The sequence below is a fragment of the Lampris incognitus genome, chromosome 4 (genome assembly GCF_029633865.1).
Source record: "Lampris incognitus isolate fLamInc1 chromosome 4, fLamInc1.hap2, whole genome shotgun sequence".
Lineage (NCBI taxonomy): Eukaryota > Metazoa > Chordata > Actinopteri > Lampriformes > Lampridae > Lampris > Lampris incognitus.
In genome coordinates this window covers 7,637,150-7,653,175 of record NC_079214.1, presented here as the reverse complement: position 1 = coordinate 7,653,175, position 16,026 = coordinate 7,637,150, and the positions used below count along the sequence as shown (strand labels likewise).

The 16,026-nt window shown below is 45.1% G+C and overlaps 1 long non-coding RNA gene across 1 annotated transcript; it reads left to right on the top strand.

Moving 5' to 3' along the window:
* The first annotated feature begins 13,591 nt into the window (after nt 1-13,591).
* LOC130111116 (uncharacterized) lies at nt 13,592-15,968 on the top strand. Its single transcript, XR_008810143.1, has 3 exons — nt 13,592-13,612; nt 15,145-15,281; nt 15,742-15,968. It is a non-coding gene; the product is annotated as an uncharacterized LOC130111116 (long non-coding RNA).
* Nucleotides 15,969-16,026: the final 58 nt, after the last annotated feature.

Sequence of the window (16,026 nt, the reverse complement as noted above, 5' to 3'; positions counted from 1 at the left end):
TGTGTTTACATCCGGGGCTGAGGAGTTTTGAGTTTTCCATTGAAAATGAGCATTTTGTGTCTTTCTCATCAGATGTTCTTTGAAAATGTGGGTCTGTTTAACCCCAGTCTTTACAACCATTAGTGACATGATTAGAAACCTTTTACAGCATCAGAAAACATTAGAAAGTCAGATGCAGTTGTTGTTTAATGTTTGTCCTTGTATTAAGAGACCTGTCAGTCAGTCTGGAAGGGACGGCAGCTTCCTGTCCTGTGGTTTGTAGTTTGGTAGCGGGGCGACCCCTTCGTTTATATTAGGATTAAGGATTTTTCCTTTGCTAAAACTTGAATCTTCTTCTTCCCCAACAGGCAACACACTGAAAGAAGAATAATCATCATCTTCTTCTTCTGCTTCTTCTGTCAGCTTGTCCCCTGTTTCTCAAGGGTCGCCCCAGTGGATTTTACAGTTTCCACCGGGACCCTGTGAGGGCACAGCACCAATGGCAGCCGTTGTGAACCCGGGCCTCGGCCGAGCTGGTGTGGTCTTGTCAATCCACATACTGATTTGATGTTAAGTCAGATGCCCTTCCTGACACAACCACTGGCCCTATGGACGGGAGCACAGGTAAAGCGCTGGATGCCATCCCAGTATTCATGGACTTGAGCCCGTGTCTGTCGCTAGTTTACTATAACTTGTATATTGTTCCTTTTCAACAAAACGTGAAAAAGGCAGAGATGTCCCCGCCCCTGGTACCCCTCACACAGCATCTTAGAAGAATCGTAATAGTTTATTTGCGTCCATAATAAAATGTATACAGATAAATTGTATTTCATACTGTATTTTATTCACTTAGTACTCTAACAAGGAGACGTTTGATGGCCCAGACATGTCGTTATTTAAAAAAAAAACCATTAATGAAGGCCATCTCTCCCTTCTTTTTCCAATTCCTATTTTTCAAGTCTCAGAATTTGAGTCAACTTTTCCATTTCATCAATCTCCCAAACGGTTGCTCCCCGTCGCTCTTCATTCGCACGTTCCAGCTGGAGTCATTTGTGGCTTGTAGTGTTGTTTTGGTTGCGGCTGCGAATATTTTCAAAAGAAGCTCATCGCTAAACCTTCAGAGCAAACACAATTCTCACCGGGTCGTTTTTGTTTTAATTTACAGTTGGTTTGCATGTACTCATCATATATGAGAATCTCGTAGTCACCTTCCTGACCGTGATGAAATGTGAATGTTTTACACCCATTTGACCTCCTCCTCCTCCTCCTCCATCACCGAGATGGAGTGAGAGGAGGAGGTGCGGAGACAAAGCTTCTCTTTCAGCCTGCAGAGTCTCTCATAGGAAACAGAGTCACATGCACGCACAGGAAAATCACACACACACACACACACACACACACACACACACACACACACACACACACACACACACACACACACACACACACACACACACACACAGAGGTATTCTAAGTGGAGGTAAAGAGGTACGACAGCGGATGTTGAGTGTGGAGAATGAACGGTTTGTCATCTGCTGTGTAGAATCTGCCTAGTTTCCAGAATTACCTCTTAAAACGTACTTTCGTAGACTCGCTTTGCTCTATGATGTCATTTCCTCTCTTGTTTCCCGGCATGCTAATGTTTTTACCTCCTTTTCTTATCCCTCCTGTCTTTTATCTTTACTTTCTGAGTTGAAGTGTTTTAATGTACTTTTGGCAATGTTGTTTGATCGTTAAAGCACTTCAACTTTAAAGTGGGACAGAAGTCAGTAGTTTGGGTCTACAAACCTTGAGCTGGGCATAATAAAACATCTAGCTACGATTTGTAAATGAGTTGTGTTGTTTTACACCTTTATCCATAACCGTTCTCGACTGTCTCCAGCGCTGCGAGGGCGTGGTCTATCCCTCGTTAATATTCATGAGCTGACATTTGAGTGACAGGTACACAAGGCTGGGCAGTAAGGGTGGGTGGGGTTTCATATTTTGATGGTTGATCTGATTGGCTGTTTGTCTATGAGCGTAACTGACGACACCTTGAGTGTCAGGAAAAAATATTGGCCAAGAGAAGCTGAACTAGGGGGCGCACTTTTAAAAAGAGAAAAATGGGAAAACTGAATTTTTCCTTTTGTTTTGCTTTATTTTTTTATCAGCAGAGACAGTACAAAATGCATGAAGATAACTTTTAGAAAATATTAGTTTTTCAATTTCATTCTAAGTTCTATACAGGTAATAATAGCAGATGTGTTATTATCATTATTGTTTTTATTTAATAATGATGATGATGATGATGATGACATGTCTGCTGCCCTTAAGGGGAATGGGAAAGAAGTCGTACCCGAGAGTTTTCAGGCTGGTTTCGTTGGATTTAAATGTGGAAATATAATTGAACCACTGGACACGGGTTCAAACTGTGGTGTTTTTATCTGGTTTCATGTGTCGTTATTCTATATATTCTGTACATTTTGTATATAATGTCTTGTTTGTTTGCTCTTGTTGTTCTTGTATTGTATATTAACTATGTTGTATGTTTATGTATTATTTTTTTTGTACTATTTCATTATCCTAGGAGGCCTAACACATCAGGTGAAGGGACTGCTGATGGAAACGAGCCTATTCGCTGACTCAGGTACATTTATATCATTTGTTTCCAATGTTGATGTACATTGTCCCTTCCCAAATAAACGTTTAAACTCAACTAAATTACTTCAGTCTGTTTATATTCTTCCACATTTCCAATATTTGCCTCCAGATTTGGGAAGAGGGTGTAGATGTATGACTATATTTACACTTGATCCAGACAGACGGACAGGACCGTCAGACTGTCCACCTCATCACGTCTCACAACAGAACAGCATTCAGCTGTCTCATGTAGAAACCAGACACGTGTACTGTCAAACAATACCTACTTATTACATCGTCCAACACTGACCCCGTTAAACCCACAGCGGATCTACATCAAGAAGCAGAGACGGAGAGTTTTCTGGGTGCAAGGACGACGGTGTTGAACAGGGTGACGGTGTTGAACAGGGGGACGATGTTGAACAGGGTGACGATGTTGAACAGGGTGACGGTGTTGAACAGGGTGACAGTGTAGAATAGGGTGACAGTGTTGAACAGGGTGAAGGTGTTGAACAGGGTAACGGTGTTGAACAGGGTGACAGTGTAGAACAAGGTGACGGTGTTGAACAGGGTGACTGAGTTGACAGGGCAATGGTGTTAAACAGGGTGACGGTGTTGAACAGGGTGACAACGTTGAACAGGGGGATGGTGTTAAACAGGGTGACGGTGTTGAACAGGGTGACAACGTTGAACAGGATGACGGTGTTGAACAGGGCGACGGTGTTGAACAGGGTGACAGTGTAGAATAGGGTGACAGTGTTGAACAGGGTGAAGGTGTTGAACAGGGTAACGGTGTTGAACAGGGTGACAGTGTAGAACAAGGTGACGGTGTTGAACAGGGTGACTGAGTTGAACAGGATGACGGTGTTGAACAGGGTGACAGTGTAGAACAAGGTGACGGTGTTGAACAGGGTGACAACGTTGAACAGGGGGATGGTGTTAAACAGGGTGACGGTGTTGAACAGGGTGACAACGTTGAACAGGATGACGGTGTTGAACAGGGTGACGGTGTTGAACAGGGTGACAATGTTGAACAGGGTAACGGTGTTGAACAGGGTGACAGTGTAGAACAAGGTGACGGTGTTGAACAGGGTGACGGAGTTGACGGACTCAGGCGATGGACGGTTTAGTTTAGCTCTGCGGTACAAGGCTGACACGGAGTGATGGACACACTGCGTGGACGAGAGAGACTCAGGTGAGTCTTCCAGAGACCAGCAGACATTCACCTTCATTTATGAGCTCACAACAGAGACCACGTTCTTCAAATCCCCGCTGAGCTGCTGGGTGTTACATCTCTGAGGTGCTGTACACATTTAGAACTAGACCAGAGACAACTCTACCTCTCTGTCTGTCGTCTGTCTCTACTCCATAACACCTTGGACCGCTTTACTCTGTCTCATCTATATATATATATATATATATATATATATATATATATATATATATATATATATATATATACTCAGCACAAAAAGTAAGGAAATGTGTGTTGGGTAGAGGATTTCTTTGTTGTAACAATGCTTCTTGGCAGTAAATCTTACAGCGTTGGAAAGCCTGTTTATTTGCCTTTTAAATGGCGCCACATTTGTAAGGAACATGCATTTGTGGGATGAGCAGCAGAGCCGAGTATGTGGGTTGTGCCCATGAAACATTTGCCAGATCTTCTCTGCCAATGCCAAACAGCTTATTTTGCTGTTGCTATTGACTCTAGTGTTGAGCTTCTGGTACCCCGGGTGCTGACAATCAGCTGCCTGATATAAGATTTACTGCCAAGAAGCATCGTTACAACAAAGACATAATCTACCAAACACACATTTCCTTACTTTTTTGTGCCGAGTTTATATATATCAGGGTGAGGAATCAGGAACAATTTATTGTCATTTTCATGTACTTGCGTACGCTAAAGAAATGAAATTCCATTTCCTCCAGCCCACAGCAGTGTGACACGAAACACAAAAACACACATTCCAAATTTCCCCAAAACGACACCACCAAAAACATAAACAAACAGTTAACAACACAGTCCATTCAGTGCAACACAGGTGGAAAATTCCACTGTCCTGGTGAACGAACGCCGGCCAGGATGACCATCAGAACTGCCAGTCTGCACGGGCTAGCGGTTAGCTTAGCCTGCCCCGCTTCCGCGTCCTGTCAGACCGCCCTCGGTGTTTCCTGCTCGGGCGCGGCTCCAGCAGGGCCGTGGTCCTTGGGCCCACCAGGCGCAGCAGACCAGGCTCCCCCTGCCGCCGGCCCCGGTTCATCTTTAGAGGACGTTCTGCTGATGAACGCATGTTGTCACAGCGTGTGTGAGAACTTCTGTTGGAGGACGAACCAATTTATTTTGGTTTCCTTGTCCAGATGAGAGACCTCCATGCATGATGTTTGGATGCCAGAAAAAGATTTTGTTGCTTTTTCTGCTGTAGGACCAGAGACCACGAGCTTCAGGCCGCCATGCTGCGTTCACCTTCACGGCCCTTTAAAAAGAAAGCGCCCGTTCGGCGCGGTGTTTATTTAGGGAAAGGCCGTATTTTACCTGGAGGCGTCTTGGATTTAATGGGATCGGGGTCAACAGGAAAAACAAATACTCGCACAGAGTCGTGCTCTGACGGAGTTGCAGCTCTACTATTTCTAGAAGCGGGGAGGGCATGTTTAACAGGGACACACCGAGCAAGGTTGATGTAATCGGCAAGTCACGTGAGCGGCCGAACACCGCTTCAAATCAGTTACGGGGAGAAAGCGTTAAGACGCAGACCAACATTAGAGACCAGTAAAAGGGGAATACGCAGTCTGTGTATTATGGGCTGTGCAGGCAGTTAAACAGCACCATTACCGCAACAAGCACATCACAGAAGTGTGTGTGCGTGTCCGGGCCTGCCGGCCTGTGTGTGTGTGTGGAAGTGAGCTGCATGAATGCTGACCTGTGTGGACGTGCTGCGGACAGAACAGTGTCTCCTTATGACGGAGCACAGAACAGCTTTTCTTCTGGCGGAGCAGGGCTGGAAAACAGCTGATAAAGAGCTGCGTCCACCGCTGACCAGAGCTCTGCCACGCCGCTTTTTTTTTTTTTTAACCAGACACCCTAGGTCATTTACCCCACACACACACATACAGAGCCCCAAAACCACATTGGCACCGTGGCACCGTGCATTCACCCTCTGAAAGAAGGCTTGTCGCAGTTCGTTTCTATGGCTCTCCAACACCATGGCCAATTACACTGGGTTAAACGGTGCACCGTCATCTGCATTGTGAAGCCGACTTGAAAACGCCCCTTTTCTTACGAATTCCTTTAGTGGGTGATTTCTTGGGGTTTTTTCTTTTTTAACAGTAATCTAAGGTTTCAGCCTCCCGGACTTTTTGCGGTGCACCCGAGGATTAAAGACGACAGCTGAATATTAGCGGTTACGTGAGTGAATCATTTTACAACTCGAGTACTCCTTCCCTGAAAGACTCGAGTTCTCAAGTAGCCACCTGGGGTGGGTGGGGGGGGGGTGCACCAATTAAAAGACGATGCAACTATGACGGGGTTGGTCTCGGCACATAGCTACAGCAAAGCGTAAAATGAATGATATGATGTGACGATAACCTTTGGTCTTACCTTACGCAATGGTGAAGTATGAAGTATGATGGCGGCGCAAATTCACGTTTGCAGCGGCCTCACCCAGTGCCGTCCATGCAGTGTCTTTGTCCACGTCCAAGTTTTGTCTTCGTTTGATGGCTGGGAGAGCTGGCGCTGGATCGGCTGGGAGAACTTGGTCTGCTACGTCCGGTGGGCCCAAGGACCACGGCCCTGCCTGGAGCTGTGCCCGAGGAGGAAACACCGAGGGCGGTCTGACAGGACACGGAAGCGGGGCAGGCTAAGCTAACTGCTAGCCCATGCAGACCGGCGGTTCGGACAGTCATCCCGGCTGGGGATATTGTGATATTGTGCACTTCTCATAACATCAATAGATGGGCAGACAACGAGTGGAGTGAACGATGACTTAGTGAGGTCTCACAGGGTAGACACATGGCAGGTGGCTTCCTGACTGAACTTCTGCGCCTGACCTGCCTAGCTGGCTACCATATCCTCCTGTCAGCAGGGGGCGTACGTAGACTAGAGCACGGTCACAAAGACTGTAACTTGTAATGATTTGCTTGTGAACATTACAGATATATGTGTTAGTTTAGATATCTGTGTTAGTTAGTATGTGTGTTCTTGAAGTTCTTGTAGTTTTTGGATATGTGTATTTGTCTTTGTGTTGCACTGCTGTGGGCAAGGATAAATAATAATAATAATAATCAAGTGTTCCTGATTCCTGGATGATACCGATGATATTTTAACGTTATTGTCACCAACATCCTGCAGTAGCCCAAAATAGAAAGTTCAGTCAACCAACTGGGGTTTTTCTCTAAGTGTTCTTATTGTGTTTAGATATAACAGCAGGTTTGGGGTTTTTGGGTTTGTTTTCTTTTTTTTGGAAATTCTGTGGAAGGCAACTTGTTCCAGTGAGAATAAAACCCCACTGTTCTGAGTGTTTTAAGTACCCTTACCACACACAAAAAAGGCTCAGGGTCACAAAAATTCTCACAAAATATGGTTTATAAATAAATGAAGAAGTGCACCTGGGGCAGGGGTGGGCAGTGTTATCCAGAAAAAGGGGGGGGGTGGGTGCAGGTCTTTGTTCCAACCAAGCAGTTACACACCTGTGTCTCCTAATCAAGTTCCTCAGCAAAGACTCTACTGGTTGGTTAGGGCAGTGTTTCTCAACCGGGGGTGCGCGGACCCCTAGTGGTCCGTGGTGTAATTGCAAGGGGTCCGTGAAAATAAAATATCTTTAAAAAAAAGATCCTATGACATTTATAGAAATAGGATTATTTTACTCAACTGTGACTGAGACCTTTATCTACCTAAACTATAAAGGGTAACAGGACTTTTTTCTCTAATTACATGTTTCACAAGTGTAATTTGTTGTATTTTAATAAGAGATCTCGCTCCCGTTTGCATTGTTAAAAGTTACTGCATAAAGATTCTGTTGTTACATATATCTGAAAGTTACTGAATACATATTCTGTTTTGTTACATATATCTGAAAGTTACTGAATACATATTCTGTCTTGTTACATATATCTGAAAGTTACTGAATACATATTCTGTTTTGTTACATATATCTGAAAGTTACTGAATACATATTCTGTTTTGTTACATATATCTGAAAGTTACTGAATACATATTCTGTTTTGTTACATATATCTGAAAGTTACTGAATACATATTCTGTTTTGTTACATATATCTGAAAGTTACTGCATAAGAATTCTGTCTTGTTAACTATATCTAAGTTACAACTGAAAGCTCTTATTTTTGCCCCAAAGACTGAATACATGCTATAATGTAATTTAAAATGCAGTTTCTACTGTTTCTACAAATTGCGACCCCCCTCCCCCAAGATCAGGTGGAGGGGTCCTCAGGGTAGATCAAAAATACGCAGGGGGGTCCAGGACCCCAAAAAGGTTGAGAACCACTGGATTAGGGGGATCAGGTGTGTAACTGCTTGGGTGGAACAAAAACCTGCACCCCACCCCACCCTTTCTGGGTTAGACTGCCCACCCCTGTCCTGGGGGGGGGGTACTCCACAAAGCAGCAAACAGGCGTTATAGTGCACAGAACCTCACCACTCACCATGCATGTCGAGTCTAACTCCGCTTGATTCTTTCCGCGCTTGCAGTCTGCGCCTTGCTGCAGGAGACGGGCGATGGTTTTCCTTGGTGTTCCACCGCAACGTTGCATGTGGTGCAAAACGGTTTACCCCCGGGGCTTTGTGCAGAACACCGGGGACTCGCCTTGCTCGGTCTTCGGCAGTAATTTTAGTCGGTAAATGTGCGACGTTCGTGGCGCACATGTCTGCATCGTAACACCCGGAAACAAGGACGTGAGCTTGGTGACGCCTGGCTCAGTGGCTTGTGTGGCGCTGTCGTCTTCACTTCCGCGGACAGCCATTATTATCGCTGCCTGTGGCGGAGGCGCATAGTTGTTCAGTCGCTTGATACGGTGGTGGGGATCAGCCAATCAGCGCTCTCGTTATTAGATCAGGTGGTCTCGTGAAGGGGCGACCCAATGGGCTATCAGGTTGAGGGGTGGGAGAATTCGACTTTACGAAATATTCTTTCAAGCTGGTTATGGTAGAGGCTAGTTCCCATCGATGCAGAGAACGGTCAACTGAGCATGCGCAAGTACTCGTTGCCTCCGTTGTTTGGGTAGGTAAGGGTTAAAGTTAGCTAATCAGACGCAGAGTAGCGGTGGGTCCCCCTAGAATCCTAGCGCCTGGACGCTACGCGGGGCGTGTGGAGGCGTGGTAGAGGCATTTCGCGCATGCTCAGTTGACCGTTCACTACTCCATTTCCGTACTCTGCATCGACGGGAAGTAGCCTCTACCGCCGGTTATGGCGCTCTTCCCATTCCAACGTGTGCGTGGGTGCAGCAAATCGTAACGTTGCCACTAGTTGTGTGAGATGTCGTAATGCTGTTAGCCACGCCGATATTTACGGCATCACGACGCCAACCCGCTAATTAGCTGGTGTAATTTAGTAGGGAAGAGTGAACGAAACGTCCCATATTTCGAGCCCTAATGACAGACGGTTAAACTGCGATATGTGTGAGGCCTGGCCGAAACTATCGTATTGATATGTGCTAATTGCCACTGCATCGCAGAGTAGGCTAACTATACTTAGCGTGTAATCTGTTGTACCTCAATACGCCACAGCGTGGTGCTGTTGCTTAGTTAATGACGCGGTGCATATTGTTTCATTATTGACTCTTAATGGCAGTACATCACGGAGGGAATTTGTAGTAGTCGAATACATTTCCCTTTAAGAAATGTGTTAGTAATGTAGAAGTAACCATTCTATTGTTTCTCTCTTTGTAGAACCACACACACCCACCAGTTGTTATCAAGAAACATCTTGGAGGAGAACAGCCTTGCATTCTTGCCGATGCATCACAGTTGTCACGTATTCCCAGCCAGATACAATTACAGTCTTAAATTGTTTTTCTCTCTCTTTTATTCTGTATAAAAAACATTCAAAATACAACACGCATACACCAAACAAACAGGGAAATAAAACATTTCACAAACCCATCGAACTCTACAGAATCACAGGTCGACAAAACAGAAAATAGTGAGGTAACCCTGTAGGCCTTGGCATGGCTCGCAGCTTACAGACCCCCCCCCCCAGACCCCCCACCAAATCAAAGAAATCAAACAAAAAAATACACATATACCACACACGGTATACTGTTTAACCAAAATCCAGCATCGCCCTCCCTCCTGCCCCAATCTCACAACGAAAGTGCTCTCCTCTACAAATCCACCAACAAACTTCTTCCCTAACATAACCATACAACATATTAACACCCCTCTAACCGGTTATTTTCTTGCCCGGTGCGGGATTCGATACGGGGTGTACTGCACTACAAGGTGACATCGCTAACCGCTCGGCTAAAGGGTTAGCCCCGTTAGCTAGGGGCTAACGTGTTTTATTAGTAGTTTACAGTCGGCACCCTCTCCCGGAAGCGCGCCCTCGCGCTTTGTTATTCCCGCGCTTCAAAGAGACTTCTGAGGATCTGCACACTTCCGGATCCCACCTCTGCCACCAATGTAACCGGTTATTTTCTTGCCCGGTGCGGGATTCGACACGGGCTGTACTGCACCACAAGGCGACATCGCTAAACGCTCGGCTAAAGGGTCAGACCCGTTAGCTAGGGGCTAACGTGTCTTATTAGTAGTTTACAGTCGTCGCCCTCTCCCGGAAGCGCGCCCTCGCGCTTTGTTATTCCCGCGCTCCGAAGAGACTTCTGAGGATCTGCACACTTCCGGTCAGACCCGTTAGCTAGGGACTAACGTGTCTTATTAGTAGTTTACACCCCTTTCCATTATACTCCCAAAGTTACTCCACACCTCAGCTTTCCTCTTTTCATAATGATGATACAGTCTTGGGTTAGCAAACCTTCGTCACAGTTTGCGCGGGGGATTGCTCTGATTGGCGAAACTCGTGGGAAACTACCATGCTTGGTCAAAGTTGCGGGAAAGTTGCGGTGATTGGGCAACATGGCAAGGTCGCGCAGAATTCGCAGGGATTAGCTGAATTTGCGTTTGATTGTTGCGATCGCGACGTCACGAAATCCTGGGGGCCGCTGGTTATACGACAGACTCGACGTTAGAGCCAGCCTTGAGAAACTCGTCCACAACTCACAACTGGTGCAGGTTTATTTCAACACAACGACAGTTGGGAAAGAAAGTGTTCACAATAAAGCAAAGACACGTGTTCAGTAATCCACGATCCGAGGACGAACGAAAGAAAGTCCAACTGCTCAGAGGCTCTAACTGGACACTGAGCACGCGCGAGATCTAGCGTCTCGCGATTAACGAGTACTCGACGTTAGTGTGGAAACTCGAGAATTGATGTGGCTGCTCAAGAACTCGAACTCGGTGCAGCAACCCCCTACCGGATATTGGGAGAGGTGTGAAAATAGGACTCAAGTCCTTTGAGGAACTCTCCTGGTTTTCAGCATGATTGAACCATTTCGGAAAACTAATTGGCTTCTTGTGATAAATGACGTCATCTAATACTCTGATTTGATTGGACAGTCAATGAATTGTCATAGTCAGTCTGTCAATTGGTCTGATTTTGAATAGTTGCCTAGCAACATTAGCTAGCTATCAATTAAGAGTCTTGTGAATTCAACCTGCTGAGAATTGTCTGTGTTTGGGGGGGGCGCTAAACAGTTATAACAAATCAAATGATACTTCTGAAGATGAAAAACGACTATCCTAACATTAATATTACAAAATAAAACTTGTTTGACCGAATTAAAATCATTTGACTGGATATTTAATTTCATTCTAAGATTAAGCCACAATACTGAGGGGTCGACTATAGTTAACCTATACTGCCAAGTCATTGACCAGCAAACATTCTACGACTCTAGCTTTTAGAGGAGGTTTCTAATGTCCTCAGCTTGTGATTAAATAGAGTTGATTGGTCATGACAGCTCTATCCATCAGAGCAGAAAGCTTGGCTGAAAGAATCATAAATACTCTCACAACAGGAGGTGCAGTGTTCTCCATGACATGCAGCCCCTGACGGAGGCTTCCTTTGGGCTCTGGGGCCGCAGGATCAGAACTTAAGATGTTGAGCCACTTTTTCTGTAGACAGTTGGAGAAAGCACAGAAGGGTGTGGTCTATGTTCCATGTTAGAGACGATTTGAAACACACATATTCACAATAACTCCCCTTTTCTATGGATTACGTGAGAACTTGCATGCACCACACCTTTAAGGAGTAGGTATGGGCCTGACGTTCATCCAGCAGACAGCTTAATGTTCGGTTGGAACAAATTCTTTGGGGAGAACTTCACCCTGCATCCTTTGCTGTGTGGTTTGAGCTGCCAGCCAATGGGCTTCTTAGAAAGCCAACGGCCAGATAGCTCTGATGGTGATCTACAGGAAGCACTGGGAACCGATCGGTGCCATGGGAGCCGGCGTACACGGACCGAATCTGAATCTATAATGAAGCTCCTTGTCCCGGTCTGACCCTCCGCAGTATGTCAGAGAATGTAACACCCCTGGCTACCGCAGATGAAAACCAGATGTGAGCAGAGAGCTGCCGAGGACCTGCTTCTACATATAGAGGCTCTTTGTGTCGGAGGCAGGAGGTACTAAAGTGGGAGAAGATAAGGATCATCAAGACTTGGGATAACTCAGAGTAAAATGGCCACCACACACACACACACACACACACACACACACAGAGTAGTTTTGTTCTGTGTTTTGAATCAAGAGTAAGTTGCATTTAACTATGATGAAAATAAACAATAAACCCGGGGAGAAGCATATTCAGGGAGGCTATTTTCATGGTGCATCAACCATATTTTGAACATGAAATGGTCGATTTTCATAAAATACTCTTTTTATAAAAAAAAATATCAAGACCCTGTTTGGCCCCACACAGTCCACCTGGGCAGCAGGTAACAGTGGCTTGGCATGGTGAGAGTGGTGTCCGCTGTGGCCTGGTCACCAGCAAAGCACCGGTTCTGTTACAGGTATTTCCGTAGTAAGGCGGGTCGTCATTACCACTTCTGAGGCTGTATCGTTACCATTGGTAGCAGCAGGGGTAAAAGTACTAGCAGCTAGTGATAGCGTAAGCGGTAGTGCCCAACACGTCCGGGTGCATGTCTGTTTCTGAACGCCAGAGGGCGCTAAAGTAACGCCCGGTTTCACGGCCCCAATTTCAGGGAAGAAAAGGTTAGTTCTGTTACGTTATGAAATGATAAAATTCATTAGTAACGAATCAAAGGAAAAGCTCCGTTTGTTTGCCAATTTTGTTTCTCAGCCTTTTCTGACCTCAATGCTGCCTGGCTACATTAGATTTCGTTCACATCCAGTGTTGACGTTTGGAAGCTTTTCAATTTGTCAGCCAAAAGTGACATTTTTAGAGCTGATTAGATCTCAAGTGAGCAGGTGGGCGTTAATGCTGATATTACTATTTTTTACAAATTTTAAGTGTATTTATTTCACATCTTCAATTCTGTGTGGTCTGAAAACAACGTTGAATATTACTCAGCTATTTTCATAAAGAATCGACTTCCACCCATGTGTACGAGACCTTAATCCAGGATTTGTATAGTATAGTATGAAACTATACTAATGTGTACAGAACAATCTGAAGAAATTGCTAGATTTTAGCCAATACACAGGATGGGCAGATAGCGTCGGTAACAGGGCGTGGATTGGCTTAAAAGCGTTTGAGGTGACGCCCCTTTGAGGGAGATTCGTTCTCCTATTGGCTGCCCGTCACACAGAGCGAGTGGGTTCTGCTCTCCCATTGGCTGCCCGTCACGCAGAGCGAGTGGGTTCTGCTCTCCCATTGGCTGCCCGTCACGCAGCGCTTTTCTGCTCCTGCAGGGGGGAAAGTAAGGTTGGTTTCGTTGACAAGCTGTCAGGAGGAAAGCGACACATTATTTGCTCCTCTGTTCGAAGTGTGAGTTATTTCAATCTGGACAATTACTTAATTCAGCTTACAGCTAATGACTTTCACCTCGTGGCGTAAACGGTATTCGAGCCATAGATATAAACCTGTTATTTGCTTCTAGAGGAGAAAAAAAAATGGCACTGGGAGACATTGACCAGTTTAACTCACTGCTAACGTTAGCTTCCGCTAGCTTCAATGTTTTAACCTGAAGATGTTATTTTAAGAAAGTTGCATTCAACCCACTAATGTGTCGAACGTGTGGCGTTATTCTACACTTCACTGTGCTGTTATCTGCAGAGTTTCACGTTTTGAAAATGTTCTAAACATTTTAATTGTCTTCATGTTGACCAACCGAGGTTGTAGCTTTTATTTAAGGAGCTGGTGAGGTGGGGTTTTTTTTACTGGATTTCAGTGTCGTCCTTCATTGGTGACCGTTTTACTTAATTTCTCTATTAAATGCCGTCCCACTCACCTACTGGCTTTGGCTGTAACATTAATCTGTGCCCTCACTTTCTCTCGTCTGAACATTCAAGCAGCTCCCAACTGTTTTGCATGTTATCCTTCCTCATATCGGGTCGTTATTCGTGTGTTAATATACGATGTGATGCATTCTCCGGAGGTCATCTGAAGTCACACGGTGTTTAAAATAACCGCCTTTGAATTGGTGCAAGCCGGAGTAATGAATTTACGCTGCAAGGTCAAGCCGTACAGTGCCGAAATGCGCGCCTCACAATCGCTCATCTCCTGTTTACCCGCACAGCCCTGGGTGAGCAGGTGTTTCATAGAGGAGATTATGTCCCAGTGCCTGGTAATCCACTTAAACCAAAAATGAGTTTACTCCAAACAAACTGCCAGTATGCAGAGAACGGATTTCTCCTGCTGTTACCACGGTTCAGTTCATCCGTTTTGATACGTGTAATCAACCCCGGGCTTGAATTAAGGAGCAGTCTGTATTTGAATGTATGGCAGAGGGTGAAGGTTCTTAATAGAGGTGTGTGTGTGTGTGGGGGGGGGGGCAGATACCGGATTGCATGCTTATGCATGCAGCATATGTAAAAAGTGCATCCTAAACGGAGTACAATCCTACTCAGTTTTACCCCTCAGTTGTAGTACCGATCATCCCAGCTGCAGAGAAATGACACGACCCTTTCACTTGTAATGTTTTTGCAGCTGAATTCTTTTCATGGTTTTTGTCATTTAACACACACTCCACCTGCACGTGCTTTACATTCACGCAGGAACCATTGTATGAACTCATGTTACAACATAATTATGCAGACAAGTCAGTGTATATTACTAACTTGAGTTAATTACTCTGTCTCTGTGTTGCACTGCTGTGCACAGGTGCATGGAATGAAACGACAAATAAATGTTCCTGATTCCTGATATGTGTTTAAATGTCGACAAACGGCTGTGTAAAGGACATTTTCCTCATTCTATTGGTCTATCTCATAATCCCATGTCACCTCTGTTCACCGTGCATTTTGATTAAATGATTTTTAGAATACCACCCTCTCAATTTCCCCTGCATATTCCTCCAGTCTCGCAGGTCATGAAGCTTTTCAGAGGATGTGATTCTCTTTGAAGAAACTGACATCACCAGGAACTGCGGGGTTCTGACTAGACAGCTCCTTTTCCTGCCACAGTTATTTGTTTGTCTTCTGATCATCTGGCCTAGGTAAATTACTCTGATAATGGTCGTTTACATTCCACAGTTTTTTTAGCCTTTGCCCTTGCGTGATCGTGTCTGGTGGTGAAATGGTGTCTGGTAAAATGGGTACCATGTAATATTGCATGTTTGCTTAATGACTAGTTACAGTTTGTCTGCACATTCAGTGTAACTCTTGATAACACAGCTCACAGGGATTCACTGGTGAGAGGAACACAAAACACACTAGTTAGCTTGGCGTGTTGCGTCAGCACTCAGATGTAAGTTTAATTATCACTCACCATCCCCTGGCAAAGAAACAGTCTGTCCACAGTGTCTATTTTACAAAGCAGGTATAAGTCTTCATTTAGTCTTAAATATTGAGAGCAATCGGACAGTAATGGCAACAGAGTTTGTCAAAACAAAGATAAAGTGGTTTCCATAAAACACTACCAAAAAATGTCTTCCTATGTTTGTGTCTCCTCTCTAGGACTGTCAGTCAAGAGCATAAATGGAGGACTGGGCTGTCCTCAGTTTGCGAGAGTTAAAGACTTCTGAGAAAGCCAATCCAGTAATATGAGCTGGGAAACTACTGAAAGAAGAATGAGAAACCTGAGCATCATTGCCAACGCAGAACCCTAGCCAACACTCTCCTCTCTTCCCTCTGGTCTCCTGTAACCTCCTCCCTCTGGTCCTTCTCCCCTGGCTCAATTTGCCTCACTTTCTTTCTCTCGTCCTATTCAGTACCCACCAGTCCAGCCCAGCCCAGGCTGAT